This window comes from Taeniopygia guttata, chromosome 37 (assembly GCF_048771995.1).
Source record: "Taeniopygia guttata chromosome 37, bTaeGut7.mat, whole genome shotgun sequence".
In the NCBI taxonomy this organism is placed as follows: Eukaryota; Metazoa; Chordata; class Aves; order Passeriformes; family Estrildidae; genus Taeniopygia; species Taeniopygia guttata.
The window spans coordinates 3,772,128-3,798,290 of NC_133062.1; the positions used below are offsets into that span (position 1 = coordinate 3,772,128).

Sequence of the window (26,163 nt, forward strand, 5' to 3'; positions counted from 1 at the left end):
TCCATGAGGCCTCCCAGTGTCACAATGTTCCATTTGGTTCCATGGGACCCTTTGGTGTCACAAAGTCCATTGGACCCTTGGGCCCTGCAGTGTCACAATGTCACCATGGGTCCCCAAGGCCCTGCAGTGTCACAGTGGATCCTTGGTTCCATGAGGTCTGGCAGGGCAACAATGCTCTCCTTGGTCCCACAGTGTCACAATGTCCTCTTGTTCCCAAGGGCCACCACAGTGTCAAACATGTTTCCTTCATTCCACAAGTCTCTGAGGAGCAGCACTGGCCCCTTGGTTCCATGGGGCCCTGCAGTGTCACAATGGACCCATCATGACACGAGGTCCTGCTCTGTCACAAAGCTCTGCATGGTTCCCCAAGGCCCTGCAGTGTCACAGTGGGCTCTGTGGTCCCACCAGGACCCACACTGTCACAATGCACTCTTTGCTTCTATTCAGCCCCACAGTGTCACAATGGCCCCTTGGCTCTGTGGCGCCATGTCATACACAGTGTCACCATGGTCCTCTGAGTGCCACCAGGCCCCGCAGTGTCACAATGGCCCCTTGCTTCCCCAGGGCCCTGCAGTGTCACCATCAGAGAATCAACCAGGGTGGCAAAGACCTTAGAGAGAATCAAGTCCAACCTGGGACCCAAAACTACCTTGTCACCAAGACCATGGCACTGAGTGCCACATCCAGTCTTTCCTGAAACACTTCCAGGGACGGTGGCTGACCCACTTCCCTGAGCATCCCATTGCAATGACCAATCACCCTTTCTGTGAAGAATATTTCCTGATGTCCAGCCTAAACATCCCCTGGTGCAGCTGAAGGCTGTGTCCTCTTGTCCTGTCACTGTTCCCTGGGAAAAGAGCCCGACCCCCAGCTGGCTGCACCCTGCTGTCAGGGAGGTGTAGAGAGTGATGAGGTCTCCCCTGAACCTCCTTTTCTCCAGGATCAACAACCACAGCTCCCTCAGCCGCTCCTCACAGGACTTGTGTTCGTGACGCCTCACCAGCCTTGTTTCCCTTCTCTGGACATGCTCCAGCCCTTCCATGTCCTTCCTAAATTGGGGGCCCAGAACTGAACAAAGAAATTGAGGTGCTGCCCCAGCCAGTGCCAAGCACAGTAGAAGAATCACTGCCCTGCTCCTGCTGGCCACACCATTCCTGATTCATAGGAGTGCCAGGGGTTTGATGGGGGAAATTGTGGGGAGGGGGTGGGGACAAAGTCTTATTGATAGCCATGAAGGGTGTTGATTTTCATATGTATTCAAACTGCACTAGAAGGTGCTGAGAGTCAATATCAATTGGACATTGCTGATATCAATCTATAAACAGGAAATAGAAACAGGACAAAACAGTTCTCTCTGCATTGTTTCCACTACAGTATATTCACTTTGAATACACTTCTGAAATCTGTCTAATTAACCACAGAATAATTGAAAACTTCAATTATTCCCAGGGTTTTTTCTTGTTCAAGCATTTTGAACAAATGTTTATGAGCTTTTCCCACTGAATTCCTGAAGTGAAGAGCTCAAAAAAGAAGAGGCCTCTGGAGTAGTAAAATTCATCAGGAACCTCCAAGTGGCTGAGGATCCATCCCCATCAGAGCAGCAATGAGCAGAAATGGGCACAGCTTTGTGGCTGCCCCAGCTCTGGGATGGGCCCTGGGCCTGGAGCAGGAGCAGCTCTGCAGGGCCCCAAGGCCGGGGCTCTTGTGCTGGCCTGGGCAGATGGGATGGCAGGAGGGGCTGCAGAGCTCTCAGCACCTCAGCCAGAGGGGAGCAGGGCAGCCAGGGAGCTCCTTTGGCCTTGGCCAAGCCCCTTCCCCCATGGTGGGGCTGAGTCCTGGCTGAGCTGCAGCTGCTGCTGTGCCCTTGGCAGGGGCTGAGGCCGTGGGGCAGTGCCCAGAGCAGCCGGGCCTGAGCAGAGCTGTGGGGCCAGAGCCGGCTGGGCTGTGCTGGGGAGAGGCCCTTGGTGCTGCCCAGAGCTCAGGGCAGCTGGCAGAGCTTGCAGGGAGCTGGGCTGGGCTGGGAGAGCCTGGCACAGAAACCATCAGTGTCCATCTCAGCCTGGCTGAGCGGGCAGGGGCAGGACTCAGCCCAGGCCTTGTGGGGCAGGGCCAGCGCCTGGGCAAGGCATTGAAAACAGGCAAGAGCCCGGGAGAAGAGGCTGCTCTGTGCCCTTGGGGCATGGACAGGGCAGGGAGGGGCCCAGGACATTTGTCAGTGCCAGCCTCTGTCTGTCCCAGCCCTTGGCAGCCCTGGCTGCTGAGCTGGGGCTGGCAGCAAGGCCGGGCACAGACAAGGAATTGCTGAGCATGGCCTGCGCTGGCCAGGGCTGACTGTGCCAAAGGCAGAGCTCAGCTGCCCTTGGGGGCTGCAGGAACACTCAGGAGCCCAAAGAGCCTCCACGGCTGTGCTGGAGACCAAGGCTGGAGCGGGGAAATGCAGGGCTGCTGAGCCATGGGGAGGGCATGGAATTCCAGCACACACCTCAGCTCTCTCATGGTCCTGGCACCGTGCTGGGCCCTGTTCCAGACTGGAGCAGAGCAGATGTTGATGGCACAGGAGCCCTGCGGGGCTGGCAGGGACCTGCAGCTTGCAAGGTGCTCTGCTCTCCCTCAGCTCCTCTCTGAGAGATCCAAGCCCAGCTCGGCACCTCAGGGCACAAGTGGCACTGCCTGGTCATGGGCACACAGCTGATGTCTGCCTGGAAAGGGGCACAGGCTTTAATATTTGTGCAGTTCATATTATACAAGGATATTTTTATTATCTGGGTCACTTGAGTATTTTGAAGAAATGGCAAAATTTTCCCTCCAGGAACAGAAATTTCTTGGAGGCAGGAGGAGAAATACTGACCTTGCCTTCTACTTGTGTCACCAATATTCTGTTTATTATTTCTTCTCCCTCTTCCTTCAGGTGTTTCCAGCTCTCCTGTTGAAATGGCCATGTCTAAAGACATCTCTTCACTAGACCAGCTGGATCAATGTCCTTCCTGTTGCTCCCAGATTTCCTCCTCTAGGTGCTGTCTGGCCACTCAAGTGACTCTCAACTGATTGGTTTCATGCTTTGAGGTTTAGTAAGTTGGCCAGTCTTTCTGAAGTTCAAATAAATATCACATTAGTCAACATCTTACTTAGATTTATATCTATCACGCAATTATCTTTGCTTATGTCTTTGTCTAAAACTGTTCATGTACAGAAATCCCTTGGGGATGGGGACATGTCAGATGCTGCTGGGACATCACAGAGAGCTGAGGGAAGAGCTGTGATTGCTTTTAAACTGTTCCAATGTTCAACTTGTGTTTGTTGGCAAGAAACCTCTGTGTGCCTCTGAGTGTCACCAGTCCTGAGCCCAAAGGACACAAACCTGATGAGTTGTGGTTCCCACTGCAGGGGCACTTGGACCTTGGCTCTGCACAGGAGAGCCCTTCATCCACTTTCCCTCTTTTCCTCCCTCTGGGCATGGAGGGAGCTCCTGACTTCAGCCTGTGACTCGTGTGTGCAAAGAGCAAATTTGGGCAGAATCGGGGCAGGGAGGGTTTGGGGGGACCTTGGGATCTGTGCTGGGCACAGAAGGTGTTTCCATTGCTCTGAGACTGTCTGCTGTGCAAAGTGGATTTAATACCCAGCAGAGGAATGGCTTTTGCATTTGATGGAGCTGTGCCTTCCCTTGGCTTTGTTGGCTGGCAATAAATGAACATCCCTCTGTGTCTGGGGCAGCTCCTTCTCCAAGGAAAGCAGGTGGGAATTGGAGCCAAGGAACTGAAACCCGCAGGTGCAGCCTGGGCTGGAGGGAGCTCAGATTTGCACAAGGCTGCTCTGAGTGCCAGGGCATGGATGGGGGAAATGGTGGGGTGGGGGTAGGGACAGAGTCTGATGGATTGTCAGCCACAAAGGGTCTTGAGTTTCATATCTATTCCAACTGCATGAGGAGGCACTTGGATTCAGTGTCAATTGGAGATTTCACACATCAATTTATTAGGAGTAAAAAAAACTAAACAGGACCTGAAGAAATCTTTTCTCACTCTCCTTTTAAATATAGTGTAATCAACCACAAGAGATTTGAAAACTTAAATTATTCCCAGAGGCTTGGCTTGTTAAGGTATTCTGAATGTTAATGAGCCCTGGGGCACTGAATTCCTGAACTGGAGAGCTGAAGGCTGAAGAAGCCTCTGGAGCAGTAAAATTCAGCCGCAGCCTCCAAGTTGCTGAGGATGTCAGCAGCCCCCACTGAGGCCATCCCTGCCCAGAGACCCTGGGGGAATGGGCAGACAAGGAGAGGGTCCCTGGGGCTGGGGCAGCAGAACTCAGAGGCACCAGCGGCTCCAGCTGGGAAATGGAGTGTGGGATGGGGCTGTGAAAGCCCTGCCTGGGATGTGCCAAGCAGGACACACAAGCCCTGACCTCCATCCCCTAAAAAACTCTCTCAATGGGACATTTAAAAGGAATTACAATTGTTTCTGTCCTCTGAGTTGGATGCACTGGAGAAATACCAACAAGAGATTCTCAGGAGCTCAAAACAATAAAACATCCTTTCTGGCAACATAGAAGATAAGAGAAACTTTGGGAAAAGGTTTAATAGGTCATTAAATCAACAAAAAACATTTTCAAAGCATTAATCCTCGGATGTAGGGAGTTTTGGAGGTGGAATCCCAGTTTTGGCCATGACAGGATGAATGATTTTTTCCTATAGGAAAGAGAAGTGCAAGTCCAAGTGTCCTGGAAGAAGATGAGAGGTGGGCACCCTTAGGCCAAGCCAGCCAGACCTGACTCTCCTGATACCTTTCATCTAAGGGCGATCCTTGGACACAGGGCATTTTGGAGGTGGAATCTCAAGTTTGTCTGTGGGTTCCTGGATAGGAAGAATTATTTACATTAGGAAGAAAAGAACAGAGCCCCGGTGTTTCAGAGGCACATGAATGCCAGCCCTCAGGAAGCCAAGGCCAGCCAGACTTGTCAGTCCTGGCAGCTTCTGTCTGGGAGCTATCCTTGGATATAGGGAATTCTGGAGGCAGATCCTCAGTTTTGGCCATGGGTGCCTGGAGGAGGTGGATGTTTTTTTTTCTCATAAGAAAGAAAAGCACACGGTCCCGGCGTTTCAAAGGCAGATGAGAGGTGACCCTTGGGTGGTCAAGGCAGCCAGAGCTGTTCCTCCTGGCAGATTTCATCTGGAAACAATCCTTTTACATAAGGAAATTTGGAGAAGAAATCCCAGTTTTGGCCCTGGTTCCCTGGAGGAGAAGGACAGTTCTCTCCCACAGGAAGGAAACCCCAGAGTCCCAGTGCTTCAGGGGCAGATGAGAAGCAGCCCTCAACATGCCAGGGTCAGCCAGACCTGTAAGGTGGTCCCCAGGAGGCCCAGCCAGCCAGACCTGTTCCATGTTCCCTTGGTTCCATGGGACCCCACAGTGTCACAATGGTCTCCTTGGCTCCATGAGGCCCTGGAGTGTCACAATGTTCCCCTTGCTTCTGCAGTGCCACAATGGCCCCGTGCTTCCATGAGGCCTTGCAGTGTCACAATGGCTTCATGGTTCCACAGAGCCCTGATGTGTCACAATGGCCCCTGGGCTCCGTGTGCCCTCGCTGTGTCACAGCGGCTCCTCTGTGACACTGCGGCTGCACAAGGTCACCATGGACCCTTGGTTCCATGAGGTTCCGTAGTGCCACCATGGTGTCCTTGGACCCACATTGTCACAACTGACCCACGGTTCCATGAGGTTCTGCAGTGTCACTGTAGCAGTCAGAGGCCCTGCAAGGCCTCCCTGGCGGTCACTCACCTAAGATAAGAAATGCCTAAGTCATGGTGACTGGACCAAAGAAGACCCTCTTCTGCATTCAGACCCTTCTTATCTCCCTGTAAGGCTATTGGTGTATTCTCCTCAAACCTGGGAATTGGACAATTTCTGACACACCAGTAGCCTATATAAACACCCATTTCTATCCAGTTTGGCAGAAGAACTGTCACTGCATCCCTTCAGATGAGCTGGCAATAAAGGACATCGCTGTGGAACCACATACAGCCTTTTCCTCTCTCTATCCCTGTGTGTCTGCCAGAGGCACTTGCGAGCACAGAGCGAAATCACCAAGAGCTGAACTCACAGAGCTGAAATCACTCCAGAGGTGCTCGCTAAGTTGCCTGTGGCTGGGAGCTGAGCCGAGGGACCCAGACAGGCTGAGCCTGACAGCGCAGCGCTATCCGGACACCCACGGCAGCGGCAGCCCGGGGGTCAGATGGACCCCTGGGACCCCAGGCAGCATTAACCAGGAGTGACTGGGATCACAGAGGAACCATAAAGGAAGTTACTGCAGTAATACTGGGACTATCTGGGAGTGACTGGAATCATACTGGGAGTGACTGGAATCATACTGGGTGACTTGGAGTGACTGGGACCTTACTGGGAGCAAATGGTACTGTAATGAGAGTGACTGGGTTCATACTGGGATCATACTGGGAAGGACTGGAACCATACTGGGAGTGCCTGGAACTATTATAGGGGTGAATGGGAACACCTGGGAACATGCTGGGATCATGCTGGGATCACACTGGGAGTGACCAGGATGATACTGGGATCACACTGAGTGTAACTGGAAGTGACTGGGACCATACTGGGGGTGACTGGGAGCCACAGGGCCCATGCTGGGAGTGGCCTGGGGGGAACTGGGGGAACTGGCCCAGCTGGGGCTCAGGGTTGTTCTCCCCCAGGGCTGCCCCAGGTCCTGCTGCCACCCCCGGCCCCACAGAGCCGAGGGACAGGGGACAGCTGAGGGACAGAAGACAGGGACAGGGGACAGCCGAGGGACAGGGCACAGGGACAGGGACAGGGCACAGCCAGGGAACACGGCCTGGCCAAGGGACACTGAGCCCCAGCACTTTGGGCTGTTGACTCAGGCTCCTAGCACAGGCCCAGGGGCAGAATCCCCTCCAGAAACTGTTGTTTGCTTTCAGCTCTGCTCTGGAACATTCCCCAGGAGCCCCTGCAGTGGCTGCAGCCCAGCCAGGTGCCCGGGGCCCTCAAAGCTGCTCCGGCAGTGCCCTCCTGCCCCGGGCAGGGCACGGAACACCCAAGGAAAGGCTCCTGCTGGGCTCAGGGCAGGGACAGGGCACTCCCCTGGTGCAGCTACGGGCACAGCAGAGCCGGCCTGGGCAAAGGATTGGGATCGATGTCCCATGGAATCCCCGCAGGGAATACTTCTCATTGCACTGCTCTCATTGGATTGGTCATCAATTCCAATCATTTCCCCATGGAATTCCCATGGCAGTGGGTTAGGGGGGGTCCATCCATGGAATTCTCACCTGACTGGGATGAGAGTGAGATCTGGCCATGGAAATTCCATGGCAATTCCTGCATTCCCAAGTCCCCCATTCCTGAATCCCCCATTCCCATAGGAATTGCCCTTCCCCTCCCACACCCACCTTTGTGCTCCAGAGCCTCCCGACCATATCTGATGTATTTTGGGGGCCTTTCCACACAGGTGTGCCCCAGGTAATGCTTCATCTGCTCCACCATGATCCCTCTGGATTCCCAGCACCTCTGGGTGATCCAGGTGGCACCGCTGGACACTGCAAAGCTCCCGGATCCCAGCAGGAAAGAGATGAAATCCCAGCCCTCATAGCCGTACTGGTGGGATCCATGGATGCTCTGTTGGACAGGAGGTCACAGCTGGAAACCCCTTGCACTGTGTGGAGACCTGGGAACGAGGAGAGAACAGACCCATGGAGTCGTGTCCCAGCCCCTGGGAGCCCCTTGGAGCTCCCTGGATTCCCATCCCAGCCCCACAGATCCCTCCCATCCCCAGAGATCCCATCCCAGCCCCTCAGAGTCCTCCATTCCCATAGATCCCAGCCCAGCCCCCGGCTCCCCCCACTGCCCCTGCTCTGGTTGTACCGGCCTCGTCTCCAGGTCACTGTCAGCCACGGGCTTGTTCCTGTCCTTGAGCTGGGTCTGGTTATCCCAATATCCCAGCTCTGGCTATCCCAAAATCCCAGCTCTGGCTGTCCCAATGTCCCAGCTCTGGTTATCCCAATATCCCAGCTCTGGCTATCCCAATATCCCAGCTCTGGCTATCCCAATATCCCAGCTCTGGCTATCCCAATATCCCAGCTCTGGTTATCCCAGTGTCCCAACTCTGGCTATCCCAATATCCCATCTCTGGCTGTCACAATATCCCAACTCTGGCTATCCCAATATCCCAGCTCTGGCTATCCCAATATCCCAGCTCTGGCTATCCCAATATCCCAGCTCTGGTTATCCCAATATCCCAGCTCTGGCTATCCCAATATCCCAGTTCTGGCTATCCCAATATCCCAGCTCTGGCTATCCCAATATCCCAGCTCTGGCTGTCCCAATATCCCAGCTCAGCTCCTGCCCCCATCCCCGGTGTCTGTGCCTCCATCCGGCCCCGCTCGCTGCCGCAGCGCTCGCAGGGGGTCCCGTCCACGTCCCCCACAATCAAGGACTGGGGGACCCCCGGGCCGGGCTCTGACAGCAACACTTCCAGGAACTGCAGGGAGTGGAAAACTGGGGGGACACGGAGATTTGGGGGAGCTGAGGGGGCTGAAAGTGAGAGTTTGGGGATCCAGGGGGTCCACAGGCCAAGGAAAAGGGGGACATGAAGAGCAGGCAGAGCTGGGAAGGAGGTTCAATGGCTGAGATCCAAGGAAAGGGGGTGCAGGGACTGGGAGAGCTGGGATGGGGTGTCCAGGGAATCCTGTGCCCAGGAAAAGGGGTACCAGGGCTCCTGAGTGTAAGGAAAGGAGGAGCTGGGAGAGGCAGGAATGGGGGCCCAGGGGTCCCAGGTCAGGGAAAAGGGTGGGGCTGGGGGCTGGGAGAGGAGGGGGCTGGGAACATGTTGAGTTGGTGCCAGATAAGGGGGTGCAGGGGGGTCTCAGTGCCGGGCAAAGGGGTAAAAGGGTGTCTTGGTTCTCAGGAATGGGGGTGCAGGGGGGTCTCAGGGTCACGGAAATGGGGGGGCAGGGATGGAGAGGTAGAAGGGAGTTCCAGGGGTCCTTGAGCCCAGGAAAGGGGAGTCCAGGGTTTCCCAAAAAGGGGTACCAGGGTGGGGACACCCGGGGTGTTTGGGAAGGGGGAGTTCAGAGGGTCTCTGGCTTTGCACAAAGGTGGGGCTGGGGGCTGGGAAAGGCAGGAATGGGGGTCCAAGGTGTTCCAAGGTGTTCCAGGATCAGGCACACGGGAAATCTAGAGGCTGGGAGCAGGGAAAAGGGGAGCAGAGGGCCCTGATGTGCGGAAATGGGGGATTCAGGGGGGTCCCTGTGCAGGATAAGGGGAGCAGGGGGGGTCCCGGTGCCGGCAATGGCGATTCAGGGTCCCGGTGCCGGGGTCCCACTTCCCCCTCGCCCGCCAGGAGCGCCCCCAGCCCCAGCGCTGGAGCCACCGCGCTGCTCCTCCTCACTCCCAGTATGATCCCAGTATGATCCCAGTAGGATCAGTCACCCAGGAGCTGCTCCCAGTATGATCCTAGTACAGCCCAGTCACTCCTGGCAACCCCCCACCCCTCTCTGCGTTCCGACCTGTCCCGGCTCCATCCCCGCCCCTCCCGCGGCTGCGGGGAGGAGGAGGAGGAGGGAGGAAGAGGCGGAGCGGCAGCGGGAGCAGCAGGAGGAGCGGGGAGGATGAACCGCGGGGCTCCGGCTCTGTCTGAACTCGCAGCACCCCGGGAGCGTCGCCCCCATCCCGCAGGTGCCCGGGCAGGGGGAGCTGGCCCCAAATATCCCGGGGCTTCCTGGGTTTGGGGTTTTTGGGGGGATGTTTGGAGCTGGCGGGGCTCCAAGGCTGAGCCGCAGCTGCCCTCGGGGGGACATCGGGGGTCCCCGGGAGGTGTTTTTGGGGGGTCCCGGTGCGGGTGGCGGCAGAGCCCCGGCGGGGCCGGGGGGATGCGGGTCCCCCCGCGGTGCGGGTTGGGCTTCCCGGCCGGGCCCTCCGAGCTCTGCCGGGGCCGCGTGGGGACCGCGCGGGAGCGGCGGGAGCGGCGGGGGGACCCCGGATTTGGGGAGCCCCGGGAGAGCCGCGGCTTCCCTGGGCGGGAGCGCAGAGAGAGGAGAGCCCCAGGAGCCCCAGCGGGGACCCCGAGAGGGGGGACCCCTGGCAGTGCCGGCACCCGGCAATGGGGGGTGCTGGGGCTGGAGGGGCGGCATGGCCGGGAAAGGGGTTCGGGGGTACCGGGGCCGCCAGGGGCTGCTCCCAGCAGGTGCCCAGTTCCTACCCTGTGTGCTTCCAGTTTCCTGGGCACTCCCAGGATGAGCCCAGTCAGTCCCAGTATCACCCTGCTCACTTCCCCTCACTCCCTGCAGGATCCCTGTTTCTCCCAGTATGAGCCCAGTCATTCTCAGTCATTCCCCATTATGATGCTATTTGCCCCCAGCAAGTCCCAGTTGCTCCCACTTTTCTCCGGTGTGTTCCCACTTCTCCCAGTTGCTCCTAGTATAGTCCCAGTCACTCCCAGTATGATCCCAATATGAGTCCAGTATGATCCCAGTCTCCCCCAGCAGGGCCCCAGTCACTCACACTTGCCCCCAGCATGGTCCCAGTTGCCCCCAGCACATTCCCAGTGGCTCCCAGTGTGGTCCCAGTCACCACCTGCATGTTCTTAGGTACTCCCAGTACATCCCAGTTGCCTGGAACATTCCCAGAGTCTTTGCCAGGCACTCCCAGTTACCTCAGCATGGTTCAGCTGCCCCCAGTTTTATCCCAGTCACTGCCAGTACATCCCAGTTGTCACCTGCATGACTCCTGTCATTCCCAGTTGCTCCCAGTTGCTCTCAGTGTGTGTGCATTTGGCTCCCAGCATGGGCCTGGCAGCTCCCAGTAACCCCCAGTCAGGGTCCCTTGGCACCCACTGTAATCCCAGTATGATCCCAGTCACTCCCAGTATGATGCCAGTGCCCCCCAGTGTGATCCCAGTTGCTCCTTGTCAATGCCGACATGACCCCAGTAACCACCAGTATGATCCCTATGACTCCCAGTCTCTCCCAGTATATCCCAGTCACTCCCAGCATACTCCCAGTCCCTCCCACTTCCTCCCAGTTACTTTCAGCATGATTCCAGTTGCTCACAGCCACTCCCAGTCAATCCCAGTATGATTCCTGTCACCCTCCATGGAGTCACCCTCCTCCCAGTCTCACCCAGCATGGACCCGGCTGCTCCCACTGTGATCCCAGTATGATCCCAGTTGCTGCCAGAATGGTTGCAGTTGTTCCCAGTTCCTCCCAGTATGATCTCAGGTGTCCCTAAAATAGTCCCAGTCCCTCTCAGCATGGTCCCACTCACTCTCAGCTGTCCCCAGCATGGTCCCAGCTGTTCCCAGTGTGGTTCCAGTCCCCCCAGTATGGTCACAGACACTCCCAGTATATTCCAGTTGGCCCAGTAAGGTTCTGGTGACCTCAAAATGATCGCAGTCTTTCCCAGTTACTCCCAGTTGCCTCCAGCATGATCCCAGTTTCTGGAAGTTGCCCAAAGTGTGGTCCCAGTCGCTCCCAGTATGAACCCAGTTTCCCCATTTGTGGTCTCAGTCCCCTCAGCACGGTTCCAGTACCTTCCAGTTGGTCCCAGTTGCTTCCAATGTGTCCAGATTTTCCTCCCAACATGGGCCCAGTAGCTCCCAGTGACCCCCAGCCAGGATCCATTCACACCTGCTGGAATCCCAGTGGCTCCCAGGATGATCCCAGCTGCACCCAGTCCCCCCCAGTATGGTTCCAGTCACTCCCAGTATGATTCCAGCCCTGCCCAGAATGACTCCCTGTCACTCCCAGGGTGGGCCCAGTTGCTCCCAGTCACCTCCAGCATGGTTCCAGTCACAGCCAGCACACTTCCAGTCATTCCCAGTATGATGCCAGCCAGTTCCAGTAGGATCCCAGTATGAATCCAGCATGGGCACAGCTGCTCCCATTATCATCCACTGTGGTTCCAGTTGCTCCCATTTACCCCCACTGTGGTTTCAGTCTCTCCCAGTGTATCCCAGTTGCTCCCACCATGTTCCCAGTCACTCCAGTTGTCCTCAATTGCTTCCAGCCTGATCCCAGTTGCTCCAAGTAAGATCCAGTAGGATCCCAGTTGCCCCCAGCATGCTTTCAGTTGCTTCCTGTTCTCCCCAGTGTGATCCCAGTTGCCCCCAGTTGTCCCTTGTATCAACCCCATCACTCCCCATATGATCCCAGTTGCTCCCAGCATGGTCCCAGTCATGCCCAGTTGTCCCCGGTGTAGACCCACTCACTTCCACTCGCTCTCAGCTCTCCCCAGCATGGTCCCCGTTGTTCCCAGTGTGTTCCCAGTCACCCCAGTAAGGTTACAGACATCCCCAGTAAATCCCAGTTGCCTTCAGCATCTCTGTGGTCATTCCCAGACACTCCCAGTGATCCCAGTAAGGTGCTTGTTATCCCAGTATGATCTCAGTCATGCCCAGTATGTCCCAGTTGTCTCCAGCCTGCATCCAGTCATTCCCAATTCCTCCAGTTTGCTTGCAGCATGATCCCAGTTTTTCTCAGTTGCTCCCAGTAGCCCAAAGTGGGATCCCAGTTGCTCCCTTTCATCACCAGTATGAGTCCAGTAACCTCCAGTATGATCCTTGTCACATGCCAGCACTCCCAGTATGGTCCCAGTATAATCCCAGTAACTTCCAATCACTCGCAGTGTGGTCCCAGTTGCCTCCAGCTACATCAACCCAGTCAATCCCAGTATGATGCCATTTGCTCCCAGAGTGCTCCAAGTTGCTCCCAGTCACCCCCAGTACAGGGATGCTGTGCATGGTGTGTTCCCAGTCACTCTCGGACACTCCCAGTATTAGTCCAGTCCCTCCCAGTATGATCCAGAGATGACGCCAGTGTGCTCCCAGTCAGTGCCAATATGAACCAGTTGTGCTCCACATGGTTCCAGTTGCCCCTTTCACCCTCACTGTCCCTCCCAGTCTCTCACAGTGTCTCCCAGTTCCTTCCAGCATATTCCCACTCACTCCCAGTTCCTTCCAGCGCGATCCCATTTGCTCACAACCGCTCCCAGTCAGCCTCAGTGTCGTGGCACTCACTGCCAGTATGATCCCAGTCACCTCCAGCATGATCCCAGTATAAGCCCAGTCGTTTCCAGTCATCCCCAGCAGGCACCCAGTGACTCCCAGTTCCTCCCAGTTGCTCCTAGCATGATCCCAGTTGCTCACAGCTGCTCCCAGTCACCCTCATCATGCTCCCAGTCACTCCCAGTATATCCCATTTGCCCCCAGCATGGTCTCAGTTGCCCCCTGTAGGCTCCTACTCTGTGTCAGTATGATCCCAGTACGATCCCAGTCTCCCTCGGGGTGACTGCAGTCTGCCCTGGCATGGGCCCAGCTGCTCCCAGTATGATTCCAGTACAATCCCAGTACAAACCAGTCCTTCCCAGTGCTGCCACTCCTGGCATCCCCGAGCCCTCTCTGCGATCCCCCCTCCTGATCTCCTGAGAGGAGCCCCAAGGGCCGGCAGTGCCCAGGCAGGGTCCCCAGGCAGCCCCAGTTTGGATGTGCAGCCCCCAGTTTCCCCAGTTTGCCTCTCCTTTGGCCCGGGCCAGGTTCCCCCCTGGAACAGCGGCTGGGAGCAGCCGAGAGCCCCGCGCTGCCCATCCCGACCTGTCCCGGCTCCATCCCCGCTCCTGCCGCGGGCTGCCGGGGCTGCGGGAACGGGAACCGAGGGTGTCGCTGCTGCTGGGGGAGGAGGAGGAGGGAGGGAAGGGCAGGGATGAAGGAGGAGTGGGAGGTGGGGATGGGGAGGAGGAGGAGGGGGGATGGAAGGGGAGGGATGGAAGAGGAGAAAGAGGTGGGAATAACGAAGAGGAGGAGGAGGGAGGATGAAGGAGGAGAAGGAGGTGGGGATAGCGAGGGGCAGGAGGAGGAGGAGGACGGGGATGGAAGAGGAGGGATGAGGGAGCAGAAGGCGGTGGGGTTAGAGAGCAGGAGGAGGGGGAAGGAAGGGCAGGGAAGAAGGGCAGGGATGGAGGAGGAGCGGGAGGTGGGCTTAGGGAGGAGGAGGAGGAGGAGGGGGGATGGAAGAGGAGGGGCGTCAGGAAGAGGAAGAGGAGGTTGAAAGGCAGATGGAGCAGAGCAGAGAGAAGCGCGCGGTCAGCCCTGCCTGAATTCGCAGCCTCCACCTGTGGGATCATTGCCCCCCATCCCGCAGGTGAGCGGGGAGGGGGAGCTCGGGCCAGGTCTCCTGGGGGGTGCCTGGGTTGGGTTTTTTGGGGGGATGTTTGGAGAAGGAAGAACTGCGAAGCTGAGCGGAAAAGTCCCCTTGGGGGGACTCCTTGGAGCCCCGGCAGCCCAGAGCAGGGAAGAAGGGGAGAAGGGAGCCCGGGAGCCCAAACAGCCCCGGCACCCCTGAATGGGGAGAGCCAGGAGGGGGGAGCTTTTGGGATTGCTGGGACTCCCGGCAGCCTGGGGAGTGCGGGCAGCGAGGAGAAGGGGGACCCCCAATCCAAGCGTGACCCCAGCAGCTGGGACAGGGGGGAGCCCCGAACAGCAAAGGGGAGGCAGCAGGGACGGGGAACTCCTGGGAGGCTTTTTCAGGGCTGGATCTCGGTGTTCGGGAGGTTTTTATGGAGCCCAGGTGGCCAGGGACTTCTCGGGATGGACTGGGACAGAGGGAGCTTCAAACTCATCGTGCTCATCCCTTGTTTTCCCCAAACCAGGATTTCCCATTCCCAGCCCCTGGGAGGCTGCGAGGAAGAGGAAGAGCCTCTCCTTGTCCTTCCTCCCCCAGAGCAGGAGCTGAGGATGGAGAGCAGGGAGGACAAATCCCCGCGGCAGAACCTGGTGGAAGAGGCCGTTCCGAGCGGCTCCAGGGCACAGGAACCCAATGGGGAGGAAAAGTCCTGGAGATCCCGCACGAGAAGGGGCTGCAAACGCAGATCACGGGGATCTGAGGGGGAAAGACCCACCCTGGGCCGGGGAGGCGGCCGGAGATCGAGCCAGAGCTCGGAGCTGGGGGTCCCTGAGCAGCTCCATGATGGGGAGAAGCCCCACAAGTGCTCGGAGTGTGGGAAGAGCTTCAGGTGGAGATCCGAGCTGATCGTGCACCAGAGGACCCACACTGGGGAGAGGCCCTACGAGTGTTCCAAGTGTGGGAAGAGGTTTCAGACCAGCTCCCATCTCCTCCAGCACTATCCGGTTCACACAGAGGAGAGGCCCTTCTGCTGCCCCGACTGCGGGAAGGGATTCAGGCACAACTCCCACCTCCTCAGCCACCAGCGCATCCACACTGGGGAGAGGCCCTACGAGTGTTCTGAGTGTGGGAAGAGCTTCAGCCAGAGATCCCACCTGATCATGCACCAGAGGATCCACACCGGGGCGAGGCCCTACGAGTGTTCTGAGTGTGGGAAGAGGTTTCAGACCAGCTCCCATCTCCTCCTGCACTATCAGGTTCACACAGAGGAGAGGCCCTTCCGCTGCCCCGACTGCGGGAAGGGATTCAGGCAGAACTCCCACCTCCTCAGGCACCAGCGCATCCACACTGGGGAGAGGCCCTACGAGTGTCCCCGGTGTGGGAAGAGATTCTCAAGGAACTCTCACTTGACCCGACACCAAGGGAGGCACCGGTAAGGGAAGCCCTGCGAGTGCCCCAAGTGCGAGAAGAGCTAAACTCCATCCCCCACTGGAGGACCCACATTGGGCACAGCCCTGGTGACCCACATTCCCTGTCATCCATGTTGGGAACACACCTGGCTGCTTCTCCTTTCGTGTTGACCTTTATTTTTTTCTCTTCTCAATCTCTCTGCGCTCCAAAAGCCAAGAGGGATTGATCTTTCACCTCAAAACCACTCACATCCCATGGAAAACAAATGAATTTTAACCCACAGAGACTTAATCCCACCTCAAATTGCTTGTTCCCACCTCAAAAAAAACCTCAATCCCATGCCAAACTCACTCAATTCCACAGCTGCCAGGGTGAGATGGGTTTGGGAGGAGACTGGGAGAAGTGGGATCCCAATTTGGAACGGTGGGATGGGGACTGTGTGGGGCTGGGTGGCTGGGATGTATTTGATAGCAAATAAAACTTTCAGACTTAGTGATTTCTTTGCCGTTCATCTCCAGTCCGTGGCAGTTCTGTTTTTCAGGGCACCACCTTCTCAGCTGATTGTGTTTGTGTCCTCCTTTCCCTCCCACCTCTCTTTGCCTGCTCTGTTTCTCTCTCCGTGTCTCCCTTGAGCCAGGGACCTCCAAAGGCCCTCCCCCAATTTAATTTCCTCAGGGACCACCAAAGATCCTTCCCGGATTTAATGGAATCCTCCTCTAATTTAATTGCCCCCTCTGCCCCCAATGACCCAACCCTGATTTTTAAATTATTTTATTTTCCAATTATTATTTTAATTCTTAGTTCAGGAGCTGAAGTTATGGAGGCCAGCAGTGAAATGTCTCTGTAGCATTTTGCTCCACTTGGCTTTCAGCCCCTTCTCAAGAGCTTTGCCTTCGAGGGCAAAGGGAATGTCTTTTCCTGGTGGGAGCTGAAATTCCAGACCTCTGGAATGTGTGCAGGGCCATATAGACTGGGATCAACCAGAGATTGGGATCAAATATGCACTGAGATCCTGTGGTCTAGGATCAGCTAAGGACTGGGATCAATTAGGGACTGGGGCCCTACAGACTGGAATGAACTGAACTGGGATCAAATACGGACAAGGATCAAATATGGACTGGGATCCGATGGACTGGTATCAACAAGGGACTCGGATAAAATAGGGACTGGGATCCTACAGACTGGGATCAAATTGGGACTGAGATCATATGGACTTGGATCAGCTGGAGACCTGGATCAACTACAGACTGTGTTCAAATAGAGACTGGAATCAGATATGGATTGGGATCCTATGGACTGGGATGAAATATAGACTGGGATAAAATTGGGACTGGGGTCAGATATGGACTGGGATCATATGGCCTGGGATCAAATATAGACTGAGATAAAATTGGGACTGGGATCAGATATGGACTGGGATCATATGGCCTGGGATCATATGTGTTGGGGAAGCTCAAATAGGAAAGCCTTATAAATATGACTGCCTGGCAAAAGGTTTAGAAAATACAGAGACTGAGATGGTAACAAGTTGTGACATACCAAACCGTAGTTACTGCACAAGTAGAACACAATCGTACAGCCAGGAGGAAGACAATCCACCCTTCTGGTTGAACAATGCCCTTACCTACAGGTAGGTCCAAGGGTCAAATGGACTGTTGGATCTCACCCCAATGTATGGTTCATCCCACACCTGTAACACTCCCCTGAAGCATCAGGAGTCTGTGACCCCATTGGCCTGAGTCTTGTTCCAGCCCACCTTGAAGCCCCTGACAAGGAGTCCCTGAGGAGCCAGACGCTCTCTTGGAACTTCCCTTCTCTTGGAACTGCCCCTCTCCTGGAACATCCTCTTGGGATCCTCTCTTATCTCCCTCTACCCCTTGCCTCTCCCTTCCCCCACGCCCTCGGGCCTGCCACGGGTCAGGTCTGGTGACTCCAAGCAGGGCCTTTCACCTTCTCTAATAAACCAGATATTCTAAGGGCAGCCTTCAGAGATCTCTCATCTCCATCCACCCAAAGCGTCCTGGAGTCCAGCGTCCTCACAATATGGACTGGGATCAACAAGGGACTGTGATCAAATATGGACTGGGATCAAATAGGGACAGGGAACAACTAGAGATTGGGATCAAATATGGAACTGGGATCCTACAGACTGGGACAAACTGGACTGGGATTATATGGAATTGAGATCCTATGGAACAGCATAAACTTTCTAACATGACACATATAATATTCATTGTAACACTTGCGAAAAGCCAATTATAAATATGCATTTGTCACAATCTCTCCTCTTATTCTTTATAAATCATTTGGCTTGAGCAATATTTCTTATCCTCTTGCATTCTTTGGACTCTGTTGGTAATCAAATAAAATATGGGATTAAACAAAGAAGAAATATCAAAACACTTGTAACACATAAAAGGAAGAATCCTAATTTCTTCCACCATCCCATTTTCAATACATTACCCCCCCTGTTAGTTTTTAACATTATTTTCCCTTCGGTGTTTTTTTTTGGACTGATACCAGGGTCATAATTTTTTTCTGATATCCTTTGTTTTTTCCAGGATGACGCCCTCATTGCCATCTATTTTCAACAATCTGTACACACCATTCTTTAGCCAATAAATAGCGTAAAGCCAACCTATTTTAATACACTGCAGTTATAGTTTGGCTTTGCTGACTCAATATTAATTCCAGTGCCTGAACAGCTTTGTTTGTTATCTCCTCTATAACTGCTTGGAGTCCTATAATACGATGCAGTATATAATTTGGGGTTAATACAGAGCTAGATTGCTGTGCTGGTTTCACCTTTTTGTTTACTAATTGCCTTTTTACCGAATCTTGGACTATATGTCTAAGATCAAATGTAAAACAAATCCATCTCTCTCCTTTTGGACATTCCATGCTCCAAGTATTACTACTTTTTCCTAAGTTCCTTGTAATCCAATATTTTCCCCATTTTGCCTGCAGGTACTCAGTTTGGGTGGGTCTGTGGCTGTTGACATGGGTGTGTGTAACAAAAAGGAACTTTGGTTCCTTTCCGTGTAATACTTTCTGTAGCATTTGGGACACGATCTTGCTGGTATCTCAGAAGGGAAAAGACAACAAATGAGAGACAGAAACAGGAATGGCAGAGGTCTGGCATGGCTTATACCCCCACTTCCCCTGCCTATGGGGTTGCTTCCTACAGCAGGTACGTGTGATCTTCTCGGTGGTGAGTACAGTGCTCAGTCCAGGCTTGCCCTCTGTTTCCCTTGTCACTCCTTTTTACTCATTTTTTTAGGCAAGTCCTTTTCGACACTCCTTAACTGTGGCTTCCCACCGTTCCTCAGGTATTTCTCACTCAACAGGCACTAATAATCCATCCACAAAACAAAGTTATTACTTCAGTTATTTTGGGTTCTATCTGCATAGGGAATTGATTCAGTACTCAATACCTCTTGCAACAAGAACATAGATTTTGTGAGCTACAACACCAATTATTCCCATAATTTGAACATTCACTTGTAACCCAGCTAGCGTGTCCAGTATTGGGATGAATCACATAAAATATACAGTATAGTACTGATGGCAGTTTCCCTTCTTCCCTGTACAAGTCACAGGCTGAGGCCAGGCTATAAGAACTCTTTGACTGAAACACTCCCGACCCTCCTGTTTGAAGTGGCAGTGTTCCTCTGCCAAGGAGGTGTCGGAGGCGTCTCAGGGTTTATTCAGGCCGGGCTTAGAACCAGTGATGCAAGCTTTGCCTTATTTCTCAGTGAGGTGTTATTCTTTGTACCTGCCTTGGATCATTTGGGTCTTCCCAAACCATTACCACCCAGTCCTGGTTGGAAGTCAATTTGGTATCACCTGGTTTAGATGTGATAGTCCATTCCTCAAGTTTCCTCACAAGTCCTTTGGTTTTGCTGGCATGAATTCACCCTCTTTCCGTGGTTTGGATTGCTGCTTCAGTGGTACCTGGAATGGATTTCTTAATAGCACAGTGTTAAAAGAAAAACAATACTGCATGAACTTTTACCATTAGTTTTCTTTAAAACTTTCTGAGTTTAACTAAACTCTTTTTCTACAGCCACTTCTTCTTCTTGTACCCAGCTGTGTTAATAGCTGCAGAGACCAATTCTTCTTCCTGTGAGCTATAATTAGTTAAATAAAAAAGACCAGGCCAATTTTAACATGAGATGTATCACATCTCTTGCCTTTTACTTTTTGGGTAACATTTAACTGTTTTAGTCTTACAGACTTTAAGTCTTCAGAACAAAAGCCTTCTCTTCTTAACAACAGCAATCAGAAAGAAAAAAGAAATCTTGCTTAAGACAATAAACCACTTTGTGAGAGTCACTATCTCTGCCTTGATCTTATCTCTACTGGTGGTCCTGTTCACAGCCTTGGGTTTAACTCTGTCCTTCCCCACTTCCCCCCCTCCTTGTTGTCACTCTGCCTAGCAGGAATGGGGGAGAACTTACAGATAGCTGTGGCTGAGGGGACCTTGGGGGTGTATTTCGCTCTCCCCTTCGCTCTCTTTCTCTCTCTCTCTCTCCCTTTCTCTCTCTTTCTCTTTCTTTTTCTCTCTTCACATTTCAGCAGCCACATTCCAATATCAGTCCACTTTCTAACATTAATCCTACATCCTGGAGAGGTGAGTCTGCCAATCACCTCTCCCCCCTTTTTCAACTTCCTTACAAAGTAAATTACTTTTGTTATGCGTGTTCTGCAGGCCTGTAATTCAGGGCACCCTCCACCAGGGCTACCAGCTACTCACAGCTGACAGTGCAAAAATAAAGACATGTTTTGCTATCACAATTTTTCCATTCACAAGCTTGAAAAGGTTGCAGGAACAAAGTAAACAACAACTTACTTCCAAAGTGACCCTGCCTGCACCAAAACAAATTTAAGGCAATGCTAGTTAGTGCAATGCAATTTGCAATGAAGCCAAGGTTTGATTTGGGAAGGGCATCTGAGGACACAGAGCATGAGTTTTACAAATCTGTATTTTGAAGAGGGAATAGACAAAATATGAATAGAGTTGAGGGCAGGGGGAGGACAGCAAGTGAGGAATTTTTCTCTGCAATACTCTCTTTTTGACTGCCAGGAAACACTGTCCAAAGAGGTTCCTAAGGTACAAACAATAACTGGGTGGGAAGAGGCACTCCTGAATTCAAGCCTTAATGTCATAATAGGAAACTGCCCCTGAGCACTGCAGTGCTGGAGCACCCTGCCTGCAAACTCACCAGAGGCAAGCCACTGCTGCCACGCTGCAGGGCTGCCTGCAGCACAGAGGGAATCATGGCCAAGCCCTCCCTGCAGGCCTGGGTAATCCACACAGGGAGCCCAAAACTTCCTCACAGCTCTCTAACTCACTCAAGAAATAAACCTACAGCAAGCAGAGATCCCCCCACCATCTTTTTAATGTGTATGTGTCACACACCCACAGTGATGCTGAAAGTAAAAAAATTAACAGCTTACATTAGAAGATACTGAAACCTTTTCTTCACCTCGCTTTGTAGGTTCCCTTTTCTATATGTAGCCACCTCCAAGTCTGGGGAAAAAATGAGCCCTATTTTTCAGAAGTCTCATGCATGAACAACTCTAGCTGCTGTTCCAGGTGCACTGCAAGTAGCCAGCACTTCCAGAAAAAATAACAAACAAACAAACCAAAAAAACTAAGAAAGCAAAACACATTTGGGTACATGAAAAAGGACTGGCTGGAAGAAAAAATGTTTCTCATTGACCTACCAAGCAGCTGGTGTTACCTTTAGTTTAACTTTACACACTGAGAACCACTTGAGTGAACAGCCTGCATCAACTCAAAATAAATTAATGGCAGGTTTTGCTATGTCACAGCTGTAAACTAGTTTCTCAGTCCTAGAGTACAGTGAGTTATGTATTTCAAGATAAAAATCACAATGCAAATCGGAAGAAATTTTATACTGCATGAGGTGTGCACACAATTGATTTACCTCCAAAAGTCAGTTTATGACTTTTCTCTACCAGGATTGCAGTAGCTGCTATAGCTTGAACACACACTGGCCAGCCTTGATTTACTGGATCCCACATCTTTGATAAATAAGCCACGGGTCTCTTTACTCCTCCCCACTCCTGAAACAAAACCCTATGAGCTACCCGCTTTTCTTCATTTCCGTACAGATGAAAGGGTTTTGCTAGTGAAGGTAAGCTTAAAGTTGATATTGGGGTTAGTTTTAACTTCAGTTTTCTTAGTTTTTCACCATCTTTTTTGCTCCATTTTATATCATCTCCTCTGTCAGTTTATTCATACAAAAATTTTACTGCCTGTGTGCATCCTTCAATCTACAATCTACAATATCCCAATAATCCGAGTATTTTTCTGATTTCCCCCTTTGAAGAGGGAGGGGGAAGGGAGAGAATTCCTGTGATTCAGTCTGGGTTGAGCTTCTGACTACCCTTACTAATCAAGTGTCTAAGATATTTTACTTTTGCTTCTAGAAATTGCAGCTTCCCTTTTGATACCCTTAATCCTTTTTCCCCAAGAAAATTCAAAAGCTTTATAGTAGCCTCTCTAACTTCAGCTTCAGCTTCCCAAGAAAGTAAAAGATCATCCGCATATTGGATAATTTGTATTCTAGGAGGAGTGCGGAAAGTTTGTAGTATTGTTTCTAAAGCTTGTCCAAATAAGTTTGGAGATTCAGTAAACCCCTGTGGTAGTTTTGTCCATTTTAATTGCTGTCTTCTCCCAGTTTGTGGATCCTCCCATTCAAAGGCCAAGATCTCTCAGCTCTCCTGGGCCAAAGGGCAAGCCCAAAAGGCATCTTCAAGGTTCACTATGCTCCTTCTATTACCACATTTTTAATGACAGGGACTGTGAAACTTTCTCCTTTTGCTCTTGTTACATTTACAGTATCTTTGTTTACACTATAACCTTTTGGAATACTTAACAGACAGGTTCTTTCTGCCCCTGTGTCTACCACAAACTCCAATTTTTCCTCTTGGGGACCCACTTTTAAAGTTATCACAGGCTCCAGACGGAATTTGTCCCCTAAAAAATAGAGCCTCTGACATCCCTATTCTTCCTCAGTGCCCATCTCTTTAAAAATTCTCAGATCTGTTACCCTCTTAGGACAGTCTATTTTATAATGTGCTTCGCCCTGACAGTAAAAGCAGATGTTCCTGGAATGTTCCTGAAACTTTGATTGCATTGGGATTTTATTCTTTCCTGTTCCCCTGTCTCTACCACCATCATATCTAGGAGTAGTGCCTGTGGGGTTTTTATTGTTTTCTTGCAATTTTTTTCTCGCATGGTGACTGCCACAATCTTTGCTTTTAGTTCGGCTTTGGCCACAGACTTTCTGAGCCTCCTTTAATAAATCATCTAATAATTTGTCATGCCGATCTTCAATTTTTTCCATTATCTGGCCAAGCACAAAGTTAATCCTTAACAAAGCTTTTCTCACATCAGTCTCAGGATCCACTCTGGAACTCTGCCTCCTATTTCTCCCAAGTCTGTCCAACCACTCAGCCGGAGCCTCTCCCCTCCCCTGCTGTGCCCCAAAAGTCCCTCAGCACTTTGCCCTCGAGATGCTGCTCCCCCTATTTCCCCAACAATCAAATTACAATTCTCATTCATATGTTTTCTCCCCTCCTCATAATTTTGACTCCACTCAGGAGGTGCAGGTGGCATTTTGCCCTCCCCGGGGGGGCCCTGTGGATTTTCTTTACTCCAGGCTTTTATGCCTGCAATTCTGATCATTTCCCTTTCTTCTGGAGAAAATAGTATCTGTATTATCGACGGTATTTCTTCCCAAGTATAAATGTTTGAACCTAAAAATTTCCCTAATTGTTCAGCAGTGCTTGTGGGATCCTCCAAAATCCCTTTGACTGATTTCCCACTCCTTTTCTTTTTCTCTTTTTCCCTCTTGCTCCCCTCCCTTTACCTGTTTTCTTATTTTTTACGTGTTTTCTGTCCCGTTTTTCAAAATCTTATCTCCATGCCTCTGTTTCCCACTTTCTCTAATGACCTGAATACCACCTTCTTTCAACTACGCACGTAAAAAAATCCTTTTTCTCACAATACCATTTAATACAATACACCTCCCTCCAAGGAAATAAAGCTCAAAATAAACAATCTACATTACATATACTTCCATGCATCGATATTTACTCACCTTTATCTCTCACTCTCACACACATTCATACCCTCAAGCCTGTTCATTCATACTTCTCGACTTCACAATACTGTTACATATACTTTCATTTGCCCACATTTATTTTTCACTCACTTTCACATCAACACAATCCACCTCCCTCCAAGGAGATAAAGAAAAGCTCAAAATAAACAATATGCATTACATATACTACCATTCATCTACATTTACTCACTTTTATTTTTCACTAACTCTCACAAAGAACAACAAGATACTTTTTACTTTCAAACAGTCTACATTACATACCTACACACTGAGTGCTCTTGGGATGCAAATCCCTCAGCCCAGCAGGTTTGAATCCTGGATGCTCTTGGGCACTCTTATCCCTCAATCCGGCACTCCACGGGGTTCCTCTTCTTCCTAAGACCCAGTCCAAGTTTCTCTGGGGGGGATTCTCTCTTTTTTATCACTCCCTTGGTCTCTTTACTGGCTGTTTTTCACACGAGAAAGGCGAAATGCAGCATGAGAGATTACAGCAATCACTTGGCAAGTCTGGGATACCCAGCAGCTTCTGTCACACACATTCATTCCCCCCTTATCCGCCCCATCCCAACAAATTCTCATCTATCCTTTGTCCTTGGGTCTTGGTTCTTCATGTACGCTTTAGTCTTGGGGCTAATTACTGTGGTTTTAGGGAATGCTTTCCCTTTTCTTTGTTTTATTGTCTCCTTTTGCCCATGGATCATAACCTGTGTCTGTGGTCACACACCAGGGGAACAGAGCGAGGCTGCCTAAATAGGGCAGGACCCGTCTTCCTCACCCTGACTCTCCAAGGCCCCGGCAGAGAGGTGTTAAAAACCATCCTTTGCTATCATAATTGTGAAAAACGCAGAGTTAGGACAATTACAAGACAATAAAAAGCAAAGACTTAAGGATGTCCAGATGCTCTGGGGCACTTAAGCCACAACAAGCATACCTTGTGAACAAAGGAATCACCCCTAAAACTGCACTATTGCATATTCATATATCCTTCATGGTTATGCATACATTCTATTTAAAACAAGAAACTCTGTCTGTTATATGCCAACTGTTTCCTTTAATCCTCATGGCGTCTTCGAGTCTGAGCAAGACCTGAAGAAATTAGATTCTTCTGACAAGAAAACCATAAATTCTTCTTCCCTGGAAGATTTAGGTATTTTGTGAGGGTTCTGTCAAAGCGAGTAACCCATTCCTTAAAAGAAAACCCATATATACAGTTTTTATTTTAACTACTAAACCTTCATTTTAAATACAAAACTACATTTACCGTACTATTAAAATGTTAATACAGCACTACTATTCAAACTAACATATGTGCATTTTTCACCTTGGGCGTCTAGTGGAGTATCCCCGGAAAGTGCCCATCTCTGCAGGGAGCCACGTGTTTTCAATTGTAAATTAGGTCTTTCTTTCTCTGTCATCTGTGGTTTCCAGTCTTTCCCGGCTGGGTCTTCAGGTCTTTTAAAACTTTAAGAATCTTTTTCTACAAGCACAACTGACTTCATGTATATTTATATATAAGCACGAATTATTCCATAACATATATTACAATGGGGCTGCACAGATCCCCCCGCAGGTCCGTGGGGATGCAGAGATCCCCCCGCAGGTCCATGGGGATGCAGAGATCCCCCTGCAGCTCCGTGGGGATGCAGAGATCCCCCTGCAGCTCCATGGGGATGCAGAGATCCCCCTGCAGGTCCGTGGGGATGCAGAGATCCCCCTGCAGGTCCGTGGGGATGCAGAGATCCCCCTGCAGCCCCTGGAGGAGCCAGGCTGGAGCTCGGGGATGCCTGAGAGGAGGCTGTGACCCCGCGGGCAGAGGGGCCCCGCTGGAGCAGCCTGGCCTGGCAGGACCGAGCCCGTGGCACAGTGACCCACGCTGCAGCACTTGGAGGGGGCTGTGCCCCAGGGGATGGACTCGGCTCGGAGAAGTTCCTGGAGAAGTCTCGGCTGGGAGAGAGCGCAGGGTGCAGCAGGGAACGACTCCTGTCCCTGAGCAGAGGGAGAAGCCGCGGGGGATGAGCTGAGCATGGCCCCATTCCCTGTCTCCTGCCCTGCCGGGGGAGGAGGTGCAGCTGGGAGCAGGGAGGCGTGGGGAAAGCTGCATTTAAGGCTCTGCACTGACTTCTCCTTATCCTGCTCTGAGTCTTTGGAGTTTTCTGCCAGAAATCTCTCCCCTCCCCCGCTCACCCACAGGGCTTTGGGCAGGTTTCCCTTTTTGGGGGAAATCAAAGCCAAGCACCGATGCACTAATGAGGGGCAGGAGAAGGGAGGCTCCCGGGCTTCCCGCAGAGCCGGAGGCACGGAAGGCGCAGGGCCGGGAAAGCCGTGGCGGGAGGTGCGGAGAAGTTTGTTTGTGTGGGCAGCTCAATCCCGCCTCGGGCCCGGGCCCGTCCCGGGGCTGTTCCTCATCTCCGGCTTTGCCCTCACGCAGCGCGGGGGGCCCTGAGAGCGCGGGGCGAGTCTGGGCCG

The 26,163-nt window shown here is 52.2% G+C and overlaps 1 pseudogene; it reads left to right on the forward strand.

The window, feature by feature from the left end:
- The window catches only part of LOC116807532 (uncharacterized), a 1,256,502-nt pseudogene that overhangs the window by 532,755 nt on the left and 697,584 nt on the right, over positions 1 to 26,163 (forward strand).